Source organism: Pholcus phalangioides, unplaced genomic scaffold, assembly GCF_987345545.1.
Source record: "Pholcus phalangioides strain wild (caught in Gottingen) unplaced genomic scaffold, Ppha-v1.0 ptg000004l_1, whole genome shotgun sequence".
NCBI classification, from domain to species: Eukaryota; Metazoa; Arthropoda; class Arachnida; order Araneae; family Pholcidae; genus Pholcus; species Pholcus phalangioides.
Genome location: NW_028301597.1, coordinates 14,027,272 through 14,041,188, shown reverse-complemented (window position 1 = coordinate 14,041,188; position 13,917 = coordinate 14,027,272). Strand labels below are relative to the sequence as shown.

At 40.8% G+C, this 13,917-nt stretch overlaps 1 protein-coding gene across 3 annotated transcripts in view; it reads left to right on the top strand.

Annotated features, from left to right (window-relative positions):
* LOC149086573 (histone-lysine N-methyltransferase eggless-like) overlaps positions 1–13,917 on the top strand; it is a 128,172-nt gene that overhangs the window by 1,891 nt on the left and 112,364 nt on the right. The window contains exon 1 of one of the 3 annotated variants that reach the window (XM_089230927.1): positions 3,495–3,562. The exons of the other annotated variants lie outside the window; for them this stretch is intronic. The gene's annotated coding sequence lies outside the window, so the exon portion shown is untranslated. Of the gene's footprint in view, positions 1–3,494; positions 3,563–13,917 lie in introns of those variants that run through there. 3 annotated transcript variants of the gene reach the window in all.

Sequence of the window (13,917 nt, the reverse complement as noted above, 5' to 3'; positions counted from 1 at the left end):
ACCCGCTACGGCCTTGCAGATCAGGGCCATCAATTTTAATCCAACTTCCCTGGAGAAAAAGAAAAGTTGCAGATTGCGTGGCATCTGCACAAACAATTCCAGATGCATTTATAACGAATAAATCGTTAAATCGAATGAATTCGCACACAATCCACGATCTTCACAAATGCAAAGGAATTTCATATTTCAAAATCATTCGAAGAAAAAATCGAACTCACTTTACAGGGTAAAAATTGATTTTTGTCTTTCCTTTTCTCTAGTAATCAGGAATGGTTTTCTTTTGGGATTAATGGCAGCATCTGGATTGTTGCCATTCAGATGTGAAAAATATTTGAAAAAAAAACCCACTGAAATTTCTGCGTTTTAGGCTCCCATCAGCCTCCACTTTCTCTTATTGTAAGTGGGTTGTGTGATAACACAAGTTGTTTGAAGAAGAAAAGTGTTTAAATCTCCACATGAATCAAATCGAAGAAATTAATCGAGGAAAAAATACCGTTCAATGAAGTTTCGTCCCGATCATTTAATTTCATGATTAAATTGAGAAAATCGTTATTTAAGGGGAATCGTATTCAATGGCAGAACAATTTTTAAAAGATCGTTATATGGAATCATGTCTCACACAATATATCGTTATATGGAATCCTCACACATAGGGTGGAGCCGACAGGGTTCTAGCTCCGGGACATTTCATGCTATAAATTCACTATCGAAGGTCCCGCGAAAAGTCAGGTTTAGGGGCCCTGCTCAAGGATGTGGATGCCATGTACGAAATATGTCGAAACAAGAAAAAATGTCGCTCGTAAACCGAAACCTTCGTACCCGCAGTTGGAAAAACATCTGAATTTAAGTATTATACGAAAATGAAGCTCCGTTACTTGCACGATAAGTCCCTAACCTCTCGCATTCGTATAACGTTCGAATTGCTATGGTAGATAGATATTATTGCATGATTCCTGTGTAAAACATCGGAAAACATTGGAAACATATTTTCGGAAATTATGGCAGCAACAAATAAACACAGCGCAGTTAGAAAAAAAACAATTGTGCGCGCGTATTTGGTTACGAGTAGGAAAATTGACTGCGAGTTTTTTGAGTAGAAACACGGTGTAAATAAAACCCATTTTCACATAATCAGAGGCGCATTTATAAGGGGGGGGGGAGAAGCTAAGCATGCTATTATAGCCCAGGGCTGCAAGTTCAGAGGGGTGGAAAATTTTGATAAATGATGGTCAAAAATGATCATCAAATTAGAACGGGAGAATGCCGGCGAAATGCGAATAGCCTGTAGGTAGAAAAGCTATAAATCCGCCCTCGTTGTAAATCTGAATCAAACCATTACGAGAGAGCACTTAGTTATATCTTGGCGACTTCGTCATGGATTCGCTCACCAAATAATTCACTTTGCACGTTGTTTCTGGCTCGATTGGGTCGTGAAAACACGTTGGAAAGAAAATTGTATTCGTCTACTTGGTAATTTATTTCGAATGGACATTATTTTCCAGGGCCGCAACTAGATACTTCGTCATCCGGGGCAAGCCTTCATTTTGGCGCCCCTTGTAATGTAGAAGAAGCAGTTAAAGTGTGAATTCGACGCCCCCTTCTGGTTCGGCGCCGGGGCATTAGCCCCGCCTGCTCCTCACTAGTTGCGGCCCTGTTATTTCCCTCAAACCGATTCATTCGCATATTTAATGTTCAGGATGAAGATTTCTGTTCAACGCCAGGGCCGGTCCTAGAAATTTCGCCGCCTGAGGCGAATAATGTTTTTGTCTCCTCTTTGGATATGAATATCTAGAAAATGTTTTCTTTTTTCATGTCAAAAACCCGAAAAACGGTGGTTCCTAAAGTGTGGTCGCGTCCTCGGAGAGGGACGGATCACACTAATGATTTAGAGCAGTAATTCTCACACTTTTGCCACTCGTGGCTCCCTTGCAATGACAACCTTTTTCCGCGGCTCCCCAGAATAGTCTGAAAAAAACCGCTTCGAAGCACTAAATCGGCAATCGGCTCGCTGGCCCTTGACAAAGGGTGGCGACGCCCCTAATAGCTGTGGCGCACACTTTGAGAAACACTGGTCCAATCCCATAGGGAAGACACAGACAATAAATAACCCAGAATATCCGTCGGAGACAACCTTGGAACTAATATTTGGTTGGCGATATTGTGGGCTGTCAAATTGCAATAGGGGAATGAGTTAGGTCAAAACGCAGAAAAATGACATAAATCTAGCGGCTTTTTTATGGCACCTTGTTTACAAGAAGAGGTGTCTGTGTCAGACGATTCCGATAACAGATATAGGTATATTGTAGTGGCTCTGAAAATTCAAACCTCACCAGCGGCTTTCTTGGCCTAGTGAACGTTCATCCACGGCTCCCCAGAGCAGCCTAACAAAGACCCACTTCGAAGCAATGAACATGGATATCGCAAGCTCACCACGACGCCCCTAACAAAGATTGGCTAGGAGCTGCGATGCACCCTTACAGAACCACTGGCGTGCAAAAACGAGCCGTAACAACACCATGTTACAGATAGGCCTATCTCTAGTATGGTGTTGGCCGGAAGGGGCATTTGTCGAAGATGAACATAACGAATTCAAACTTGCCGAGGTATTTGGCCAAAGGGAAAATTAAGTGGAAAAATGTTGATAAAGATCGTCTGCAAAGAAGAGACGGAACCTAATTTCAGAAACCAGAGATCTGAACCCGAACAACCAGATGCACCCAGGTTCCCATCATCACTTATGTGATTTCGAACCTTCCTGAATAATTGAATGGATGAAACTGTAAAAGATATAGTTTGGCTGTCTATGTCCAGCTGTCCAGCACATCTGGAGAAACCGGCGGCAGTTTTTGGAAGTGCATGACCCCCAACATCCTGGAGCAGGGCCCCCTAGGCTGAGACCTCTGGCGAGCCCCCAGACCAGACTTTTCAAGCCCCCCCCCCCTTAAAAGAGAATTTATAGCTTAAAAGAAAAATGTTAGCCCAACCCTCGTGTATTGGAATGAATTGAGTATTCAATAGCAAAGAGTTGAATAGTATTTCAAAAGTATTGTGCTTATTTACCCACTCTGGTTTTCCCTCAAAATGATTTCGATGTGTGAAGATCTGAGCGAGAGTGAAAACACCGTCGCAACAAATCTGTCATAAAAAATGCCGCCCCTGTAAACATGCCGCCCTAGGCGGTCGCCTCATGCCTGGCGCCGGCCCCGTTCAACGCATTCATCGATTTCAATATCGTTCCTCAGAAATAATTTCTTTTTGTGCTGTCGTTTTTCTTCTGTGCTGGGAATATTTCTAGCCACAGTTTTTTCCCGCGGGTCTTTGCCACACAATGAGAGAATATTATTTGTCGCACACATAATACGGACGCCACTTATAACACGAGGGACTGAAGTGCATCCCACTTTAGGCGGGAATATCGGTGGGTGGATTGGCGATGTCAGGAGTGGCGGGAATTGGCGCTCTGAGTGTTCGTTCGGTCATTGGGCAACAGATGGCGCTTGGGTAGATTATCTCGCGCGGTTGCTGATCTCGTCAAAGATATTTTCTCACATTCTTGTTTTACGTAAGTATATAACTCTCTCTGTTTTTATTTTTCACACGAACCGGTTCGATTGTATCGTTTTGCTGTGGGACGATTTCAAAAATATCGACTCCCCCCTCCCCTCCGGTCGCTGTGGCCGTGGCTCTTGCGGCTTCGGCGCGAACGAATCGGTACGAAAAGAAACGACCCGGGACTTAACATGGCGGCCGGGTTGCTTGCCGCGGAGGTAGGTGTGCCATCGGGATGGCGTTATTGCACCAAAAGCAGCTCGTTTATGTTTGATGTTCGAACGGTCGTGAGCTCGAGCCCCGCAATCGGCTAATCATTTCGCACTTAGGTTGGCGGTTGACACGTTCGACAAATAGTTCGAGTACGAAAACAATAATTTTCGGTCCAAAAGGATTTTACTGTTTCAAATGCGCATTTGCGTGTTCTTTCGTGTATTCAGGGCCCGATTTCCACTTGAGCAAGTGAAAGCATTGACCAGGACCCCCCCAGAATCTGAACAACATTAACTGACCAAACCAACATCTTTGGTCCCACTAGCAGGAGCACCCCCCCCCCCCCATAATTCCAGCTTTTTTTGCCCGGGAGGGGGGCCCACAAGTCAAAGTCGGGCCCTAGGTCACCAAAAAGGGTGGGGCGACAGAGGTATAACCCAGGGGGGTCCGGGATTGCTATTTTTTTTTGTTTTTTCCACATTGTAAGTTTACTATTATAGAGGACCCTTGAAAAGTCTGGTCTGGGGCCCCCCCGCTTAAGATCCCAGCCTAAAGGCTCTGCTGCAGGATTTCGCGACCGTGCCCTGGGTATATTTTAAAATACAGGGTAATGCCTCAAGTCCCTTGTCTGTGAATTATTGGCGAACCGTTGAACCTAAAAGAGGCATACTTACAATTAGAAAACTATCCGGATAATATGGAGACCTCACACACGTTATTTCCCATTGCTGGGGGAAGTTATTAAAATTTCAAAGAGAAAAAAAAAACTAGCTTTTTGGGGTTTTGAGACGGGAACCCCGTCCCCAAAACCCCAATTAGACAGTTGTTGCCCTGTCTCTCCCGAGTCCAACAAAAATATTCCACGTTTTTATGTGCGATTTTCCGAGATATTTGAATTCAAAATTCGAAGAGAAAAGTTGGGGGGGGGGGCGGCGCTTCTTTCCCCGTTTAAGCTGTTCTTTGACTCCGATTTTTCAATTGAAAAAAATATCTCTGCTAATATTGCACTTAGAAACGTGGAATTTTCTTTGTTGGCCTCGCGAGAGAGAGACAGGGCAACAACTTTGCAATTGGGTTTTTGAGGATGTGATGACCAAATAAAAAGCTAATTTTCTTGTAACCCTTGCGATATGAACGACGTATCTGAGTTCTACACGTTATATTCCGATACTACTTCTAATTGGAAGTCTGCCTCCGGGATCAACGGTTCGCCAGTGATTCGCGGCCAAGGGATTTGAATCATCACCATGTATAGCATTAGCCGCTTTCTTGATTTCGGTAATTAATTGTAATCTCTGTGTGTATCCAAACCACTTAATCTATTACTACTCGAACCATTTAGTACCGATTTAGTTTGGTCGATTGACGTGACGGTCCATCGTTGAGATAAATTATGGATATAATCTGATACGTAAAACCGCGTTCAACGCTTAACTATATTTACAATATATTCTTCGGGAATTCTCCCCGATGAAAAACTCGCGTTGGTGCATATTTTTCAGATACGTGATCGGGATGCTATTCGCTGATGATGAGTGTCCCGCAGAAGGGGGAGGGGACATGAAACATCTGGTTGTAGTGTATTTTTACTTGAGGACCGCGGCGTAATAACCTATAAGAAACATCACATAGTCATCGAACTCGGACATTAACAACAATCAAGTGAATATAGTGATGCGATTACCAGATTAGTGTCAAACTTATTGACAGCATCACCTTGTTCCGGCAATGGAACTGTGAATTCGGTTCTAATTGAGATGCAAATTATTTGTGCGCGCAACTAATATTAGAAAAATTCATGTGGATTCGAATGAGAAAAAGACGTGAAGTTGGTGGTCCGTTTCAAACTTGAGTCTAAAGTTCGGAAAGGTTTGAGAAACGCTGTTTTACAGGATGAATATTAATAATCGATACCTATCCGTGGCACTCGTCCCGGGCATTTGCTTTTCTCTTTCGCATGTAGCAACATTCGTTTAAGTGACAAGTAGCCGATATGGAGAAAAATTGTCACGCAAAGACTTTCAACCTTTAAATTGCTTCAATCGCTCATAGAGTGGCGTTGAGATTTATTTGCTTGCTGCTCCAATCGCGCATTGATTTCCGATGATAGCAGAGGAAGAAAAGGGAATTTTTCCTTTTCGCACATATCGAGAAGTATATTTTTCTAATTATTTGCGCATTTTAAGAGTTAAACGCTTTGTGCATTTACATAGCATTGACCAATAGTATAGGAATCGATGGCTTACTGGATACTCGGTGTGGGGGAGGGGAGGCACAAAGGAGTCAGTTGCTCCAAATTTTTGGCCGAAAAAGGTATCGCCATTTGCAGTGGATCCATCTTTAAAAAAAACCCAATTTCTGCATTGACCCTTGTTACACTTCATATAAATGGCGTTTATCTTCGATCATAAGCGCACGCAGAATTTTCTCGGGGAGATGGGGTTACGTTTTTTATTGCAAAATGACCTATGATCTCGTCTTGAGGAGTTGGAACCCTTCCCCCGTGCGTACGCCAATGTCTTCGATTCAACATCCCCAAATTTCCCCATTTTCTTCTTCCGAAGTTAAACCTGACAACAACGAAAGGAGGATCGCCTTTTGAGTAATTTAGTTCTCAACGGATATTAGAGGTCAACTTGCAATGTTATCATTTTTAGGGTTACGCAACGCATTTAACGCTTTTTGTTCCTGATTGAGATTTGAGGGTAAAGGGTATGCGCACCACTGAACCGTACATGTACATCTCGTAAACATGGGCGAATTCTGCGTGTGCCGGGAAGTGTTTTGTGTGTATTATGGGAGACCCTAATATATTTATGATATCAGATTTGTGCATGTTATTACTGTACCACTGTGTTTTGAACATTGTCGTTCGATTTTTGAAAGATTTTCCGAAAATTTCATCGATGAACTTCAGCTTCCAACTCTCTTGGCGGCCAAAGAATAGGCCGTTCCATTGTTTTTGCTTTCATCAGAAGGAAATTTATCTATTCTGCCGTTCATAAATGTTTTGGGTAGGGGTCTGCAACGCATGGCCCGCCGAACATTTTGGTAATATTTGTGTATTGGAGCTTAGTCTAGAAGTTGGTTTTCTGTGGTTCCCAACTTCGACACTTGAATGCGAGCTGATCTCCCTGTTAAAAAGTCTCGTCACAGAGAGCAACAGGCCTACAAACATTCAATCATTACGCTTCACTTTCTGAAATATGGATGGCAGCACTGAAAAATCAGACACAACACTATAGATACGCACTCAGACTGTTAGGTACACACACTTATACTTCCGGCGCAACTCATTAGGTAATAAATTGCTATAGACCTGGGCAAATAATCGGTTTGAAAGAAAGAAAGTGTAGCTTATAGTTGCTCGCGAGCCCAATCAAAATGTCAAACGTGATTCACATTGTGCCAACGGTTGAAGGTGCCTGGTATAGGGTGCTCAAGTTAGCCACGTGTGCCGGCCGGTATATGGAAGCAAATTTCCAAGTATTTGATGCAGGTGCGATATGACATTGATATCTTTCCGGTTCATTTTCCACGGTCTGCATACAAAAAAGATAATAAGATCGAGACCCGAAGCTTTTAAAACATCCCAAAAAGTTTTCGCCTAACCAATTAATCGAAATCGAGGGAGAACCCCATGTGCAGTAATTATTAAAAGGACTTTTCCGAAACCTTTTGAATTAAAAAAAACCGCCTTAAATATGAACTCCATGAATAGATTTTACTGTCCAGTCAACGGAACACTAAACCTAACAGTGCTTCTGCGCATGTCAAGCGAGGATAACAAACCGGAGCGCACGGAAAATAAAGTTAAAAGAAAGATGATGAAAATCGCCTCGCGAATGTTTGACGCCGTATGTCACGTGATTCTACGTAGTTTCCTAAGCAGATGACTATTTGGGGCCATTTCCCTAGTAGTGTTATTAGAAAAAAAATCATTTAATTAGTACAAGATATACGGAAGACTGGATGTTGTGAAGATATTTATTATTTGAGATGTTAATTTTTTAAGGAAGGAAAAAACTCATCTCTGCCTCTACCGGGAGTCGGACCCGGGTCCCTCGATTGCCGGACGAGTGCTCTGTCCTTAAAAAATTAACATCTCAAATAATAAATATCTTCACAACATCCAGTCTTCCGTATATCTTGTATTAACAAGTGGAGAGCGACATTCATGTCATATTTAATTAGTAATTACACTTCTCTCAAAATTTTAAGGGACAATTTTATAAAAAGAGAATTTTTTATGGGAAAACAGAAAAATAACTATATTAAAAACATTCTAATATTTGAAGGAGTATTTTCACTCCGCAACAGAATTTGGAGGAGTAAAATTGAATTGTAATGCGTGAATCACGCATCTAGATGCGCATTGGCGAACACTGGTCCCGAGTGGAGACACGATATATATTATTAATTAAAGACTCTAGAGAGAGAAATAATTTATTTTTAACAGCAAAATCGCCTAATTTTCACGATACCCGGGTTTTTTTATATTCTGACTAGCAAACAAACTACAACAAGAGAGTATGGCATTTGCTCAAGCAAGGAGGTCGCTACGAAATTTCAAATATCGAAAATTCACCCAGTTTCCTTCCTCTGCAGTGGTTTTGTAAGTAAATCATCTAGATTTGGGGGGATGGGGGGTTTTCAACACACACACACATATGACTCGCCGAATTTTTTCCATAACATGCGTGTAGTATAGCGAAGTGGCCAGCCGGCCTCATTGAAACTTTAAATGTGGTCCGTGGTGTGTCAACGGTTGAAGATCCCCGATGTAGAGGCAACTTCATGATGATCATCAAATCAGTTTACATGATTTGGTGGATATGAGTATTTCGGTCTGGGTAATTGATTTATTTGCTGCAAACATGGTGATTTTCTTGAAAGAGAAAAAAATTCACCTACACTATAGAGATCATCATAGTAGCCAAAATGACCGAGTAAGAAAAAATCACTATTTCTGAATTTATAGTTACCATGTGCATAAATACTGTGGTTTCCATAGACTTACATTTTTTTCGGAAAAGCAGAATTGACTTTTCTCTTGGCATTACCTTCTCCCGCTTGGTTGAATGCGATTTCAAACAAATACACTATTTGTTTTGTACTTCGCAGCAAATAGGACTTGCTAAAAAAAAGGTTGAAATCACATTGACTATTTTACTTGGCCATTGCATTTTTTATGAGTTCAAAAAATTGCAATCAAAGTTCTGTTTACTAAACAGAAAAAAAAAAAAAACTATTTCGCTACAGGGAGGTCCACGGTCGAAGAAGTACAGTAAAAGTCGAATATAACGGTAGTTCACAATCGCGAGGATCTACAATTTTAAACCGATTGCCGCCAAATTTTGCATATACCAAACAGGGCCCGGATTGAAAGATAGGCTACTTTAAAAGTTTCTCAGAGCAGGGCAAATGCCCGAAATGGGCCAAAAAACTACGGGCTACAATGATTTCTCGACCTTAACAGGCTTTCGGAATTTTTACTTTGGCTACTGTGGTACCCTAACGATGCGTTTGAGACATGCATATGCCTTTACAATGGTTTGCTACTTCTTTAATGCTGCCAGTATATGCGTAATACAGTTTATTCCTTTATAATGGCTCTTGTCAGTTTGTCAGTCTCCCAGTAATTCAAGAAAACCCGGGCAGCGCCGGGTGCTGTAGCTAGTGTTAAATAACGCTGGAGGTGTAGAAGCATGGGCGGAGATACGGGGGGGGCATGGGGGGCAGCCCCCCCCCCCCCCAGCTTCAAAGGTAAAGCCGACTGACCTAATGTATTTGCGTATATATGAATTGACATCATCGTGCCCCCTCCCAGACTTTCAAGTCTATCTCCTCCTGTGTTTAGAAGACACGTTTCCAAATGCTGAGACAGCATTTAATCATCACTGACATCACCAATATAAAACCGTTCTAGAGAAAGATCATTCTTATTAAAAAGGTTAAAATCATATCGGTTCGATCAAGACTTTTACAAGAAAAACTATCATCTCTTTAGCTTCATTGGGTATTGAAGCTGAGGTAACTCAAAAATTTTAGATTTTGTCAAAAGACAAGTTTAGATTTAAAGATAAGTTTAGATTTAGACAAAATCAACGATTTTGTTCATATTAGAGTATGAAAAAAACATTTATTGTAAGATGTTTCACACATGGGGAATTTCACATTACATTTCTTATCTAAAATACTGCATATCCTTTTTTTAGTGTGCTTACAAACAACATGTGCCGTATTTGCTGACGTACGAAACCTCTTCGACCACAGTCAAGCTCCCCCCCCCCCCCCCATACTTCTTTTGCTCAGGGCCCCATCAAGTCTAAGTCGGGCTTTGGTTTCGTAACGGACTTTCATTGCATTGAGAGAAACATCGGTCTACTCTACTTGTAGTACAGAATTCCCTATAAGTAAATTTCAAGTGATTGTGGTACGTAGTGGCGGTTGACGTCCTGGTATACATTGGTATAAAGAACTTCCAAAACTCAAAAACCTTATGGTGCTTATACACTACTCTGACGTGACGTGGGACCACGTGGTAATGCGTATGTTATAATATTACACCTGTGAGTCTTCTATAGATACGTTCACACTGTGCTGAGCAGGCGCATTTAAGGCCGAAGCACACAACACTAGGGGTTCTTAATCTAGGTAAATCAGGGTAGCCAAAGGCTTCCGAGATAGGTCTATCTCTCTCTCTCACCGAGCCTTATCAGAAAACGTCCAAAAATATTTTTCATGTTTAGCATTTTTTGTGTTTAACACGTGACAAAACATGGAAATGGGAACATATTGAAGAGTATGAATGTAGGATGTAGTAGCAATTTTTGGAGATGAACAAAAAGGCACATCTGCCAATCCTTTCCCCTGCCTGGTCGTCCCACCTCTTCTTCTCTTCGTGAAGACAGTGTGGGAAACATTCCCTTACTGATAAGATTATCTTATCCAGGGTCTGGGTCTCGAACAAAAGACTGGAGAATTTTTGGGAATGACGTCGCAGTGACCACCTGTATTTTTAATTCCATTCATTATGGTTGCCGGATTTTTTGTGAAAAAAAAAAAAAATTCGATTTTTTTAATGTTCGTCTTTTTGTGCTGGTGAGCACTTGTTTTTCGTCCTGCTTGTGCTTTTTGTTGTGTGTGTGTGTACTTGTCTTCTATGATAAATTTCATATTTTTTCAACTTTTCCTTTTTTGTAATAATGATGTGTTTTTCATAAGTCCCCAAATATGGCCAAACGTCAATATAAAGATGATTTCCTAGACTTTGGATTCACATCCATACATGTTCAAGGGATCATTAAGCCTCAATGTGCCGTATGTAATGAAGCTAAGCAACGAATCACTGGAAGTTAAAGAAGCACCTTGAAGGTGCTTAGCGACACACAGTTCTTTAGCGACTAAAGAACGAAGTTTCTTCAGAAGTAAAGAACGAAGTTTCTTCAGAAGTAAAGAACAGCAACTGAAGCGGCAAAGCATTGATAATCGAAACAAGACAGTTTTTCTGTCCAGCAAGCCACTCTTGCTTCCTTATTATTATACATTGGCGTACGCAAGGGGGTTTTTGGGGTTCTAACCCCCCTTGAGCCTAGATTATAGTGTTATTTTGAAGGGAAAAAGTAAAACCCCCTCTCAGAAGGAAAAAAAATCTGAACCCCCCCCCCCCTCTCGAGAAAATTCTGCGTACGCCTATGGATATATATATATATGGTCTGCGTTACATGTGGTGAAGAATACGCAAAAAAAATTAAACAAATACCATTGCGCAATGACGCAAAACGCACGCGTATTTTTTATAATTCGACAAACATAAAAAAATAAGCTATTTCATCCATCAAAACAAACAGACGGTTTAGTCTGCAATTGGATGAAACCACTGACGTGAGTGAAGACGCTCACAGGCTTATGCACGCTTTGCTGGAGATTTCAATAGAAAGACGAATTTTTATTTTGCAATCCACTCACCACCAGTATTACAGGTGCTAACAGTTTCAATCTCACGGACTCATTTTTCAGGGAGGAAGGTTTGTCTTGGTCTCAGTGTCACAAGCGTCTGTACTAATGGGGCACAGTCTATTCTTGTAGCACACCAGGGATTCTCTCTCTGCATAATAGTGAATAAATAAATTCGCAAGTTATGGCGTTTCATTGTCTTCTGCACAGAGAAAATGTTGCATCCAAGAGGCTGTCAGAAGATTTGAGTGTTGTTATGAAAGAGGTAATTTAAATGGTCAATTTCATAAAAGCAAGGTCACTTAATAATAGAATATTCAGCCAAATCTGCTTGGAAATGGGCTCTGAATATATCCATTGCTGTATTATTCTGAAGTGAGAGGGCTATCTCGAAGAAATATTCTTCAGAGAGCTGTTGCCTCGCGCCAGGAAATTGAAATATTTTTGTTGGAGAAAAATCATCCTTCGACCTCTCGATTTTCTGATAAAAAATTGATGTTGAAATTAACCTACCTTTCTGATATATTTGCGTAACTAAATAAGTTGTATATATAAGTACCTCTACGCAAGGTCGTCATCACACACATAATTGGTTTAGTGGTTTGAAAGCTGTCAATTTCAAAGGAAAGTGGAAATTGTGGAAAAAGAAAATAGAAGGAAATAAAGTAGCCTCCTTCCCAAATTTGAGCCTAGTTTTAGAAGATGAAAATGCGGAGCTATTTAGGTGAAAGCAAAAATGCTATAATTGAGCACATGCATAATCTGTCTTGAGTTCGATCGATACATCCCAGAAGATGTAAAATACAGTTGGGTGCGCAATCCATTTGATATTGATGTTGAAGACTTGCCCGAACACTTTTCAGTTATTGTAGGTCTCCAAGAAGAAGTCATCGAGATTCAAAGTGATGAAGCTTTACGTCACCCCGTTTTCGAAGACAAACACTAGATATAGCTTATTGCAGTCGCCTTAACAAACACTATGGATAAGTTTGAAAGAAGAAAAACCTATTATCGTCAATGAAGTTATAAAAGTTTTGCACCCATTTCCTAGTGCTTACCTATGTGAAGCTGGCTTCTCTACACTTGCTATTATGAAAACTAAAAATAGAAGCAGATTACAACCAGAACATGATATGAGATGCTGCCTTTCAAAAATACACCCACAGTTTGAAGAGCTCTCAACAGTTATGCAAGGTCAAGGATCACACTGATGTAAAGTAAACATTTTTTGAAGTTATTTTATAAAATAGTTTGATTTTCTCTTTATTCGTATTATCTGTTTCTAGCGCTTTATTTTGCATACCTTCCTATTATATAAATCTGTGATTCTCTATCTTTTGGAGACCGAGGCCTAATAAATAAAATTTTTATGAGTCAAGCTCTCGGTCTCAAAAAGTCGTACATAAGACATAACGGGAGATTCATTATCTTACGGACGGTGTGACCAGTGCCATCTTAACGCATGGGAACACATGGGCACGGCCCGGGGGCCTCAAGAGAAGAAGAAGAGAGAAAAACGACAAGTAGTTGAATTTTTCGAGAATTTGCCAGGTAGGATCTCAGAAAAATCACTTGGCCGGGGGCCCCCCATGATGTTCTTGTGACAGCTCTGGGTGTGGCTGATATCCCTTCCCGACCGTTGAGAAACGCTGGTGTGTAGATAACTTTCGTACAAATCCATCTGCAGTTTATTCCACTGTGATTTGAGACAGCTCTTTAATTGCATCCATTTTTTTAATGTTTGGTGGTTTTTTGGTGAGAATTGGCAATGTCCTGTTTTTTCTCCCTCCATGAAATATGGTCAGACAATTAATAAGAAGAATTAAAGAACATTTTGTAATTTCAAAATTGGTCCATGGGTCGCGAATTTGATCGTGTTGTTGATTTTGGGTCGCCCCTGCACTATACTGACGTGACGTGATTATCATGTCACGCGGATAATTCTGTGACGTGGGATAATTCTTACGTTACGAATCAGAATTCACAACGTCTCTGACATGACGTGAAATCACATTACATCAGTGTAATGTGTTTCGTCCTTTAGTCTCACATATGTACTACCATGCACCATCTTGTCATGGTAGATTGAAAACGAAAATTCACACAATTGAAACATGCAATATTCAAGACTTGAATCATGACATTTCGAAAATTTTCAAAAACTAATCAATAAGAATATATCAGAATTCCAATAAT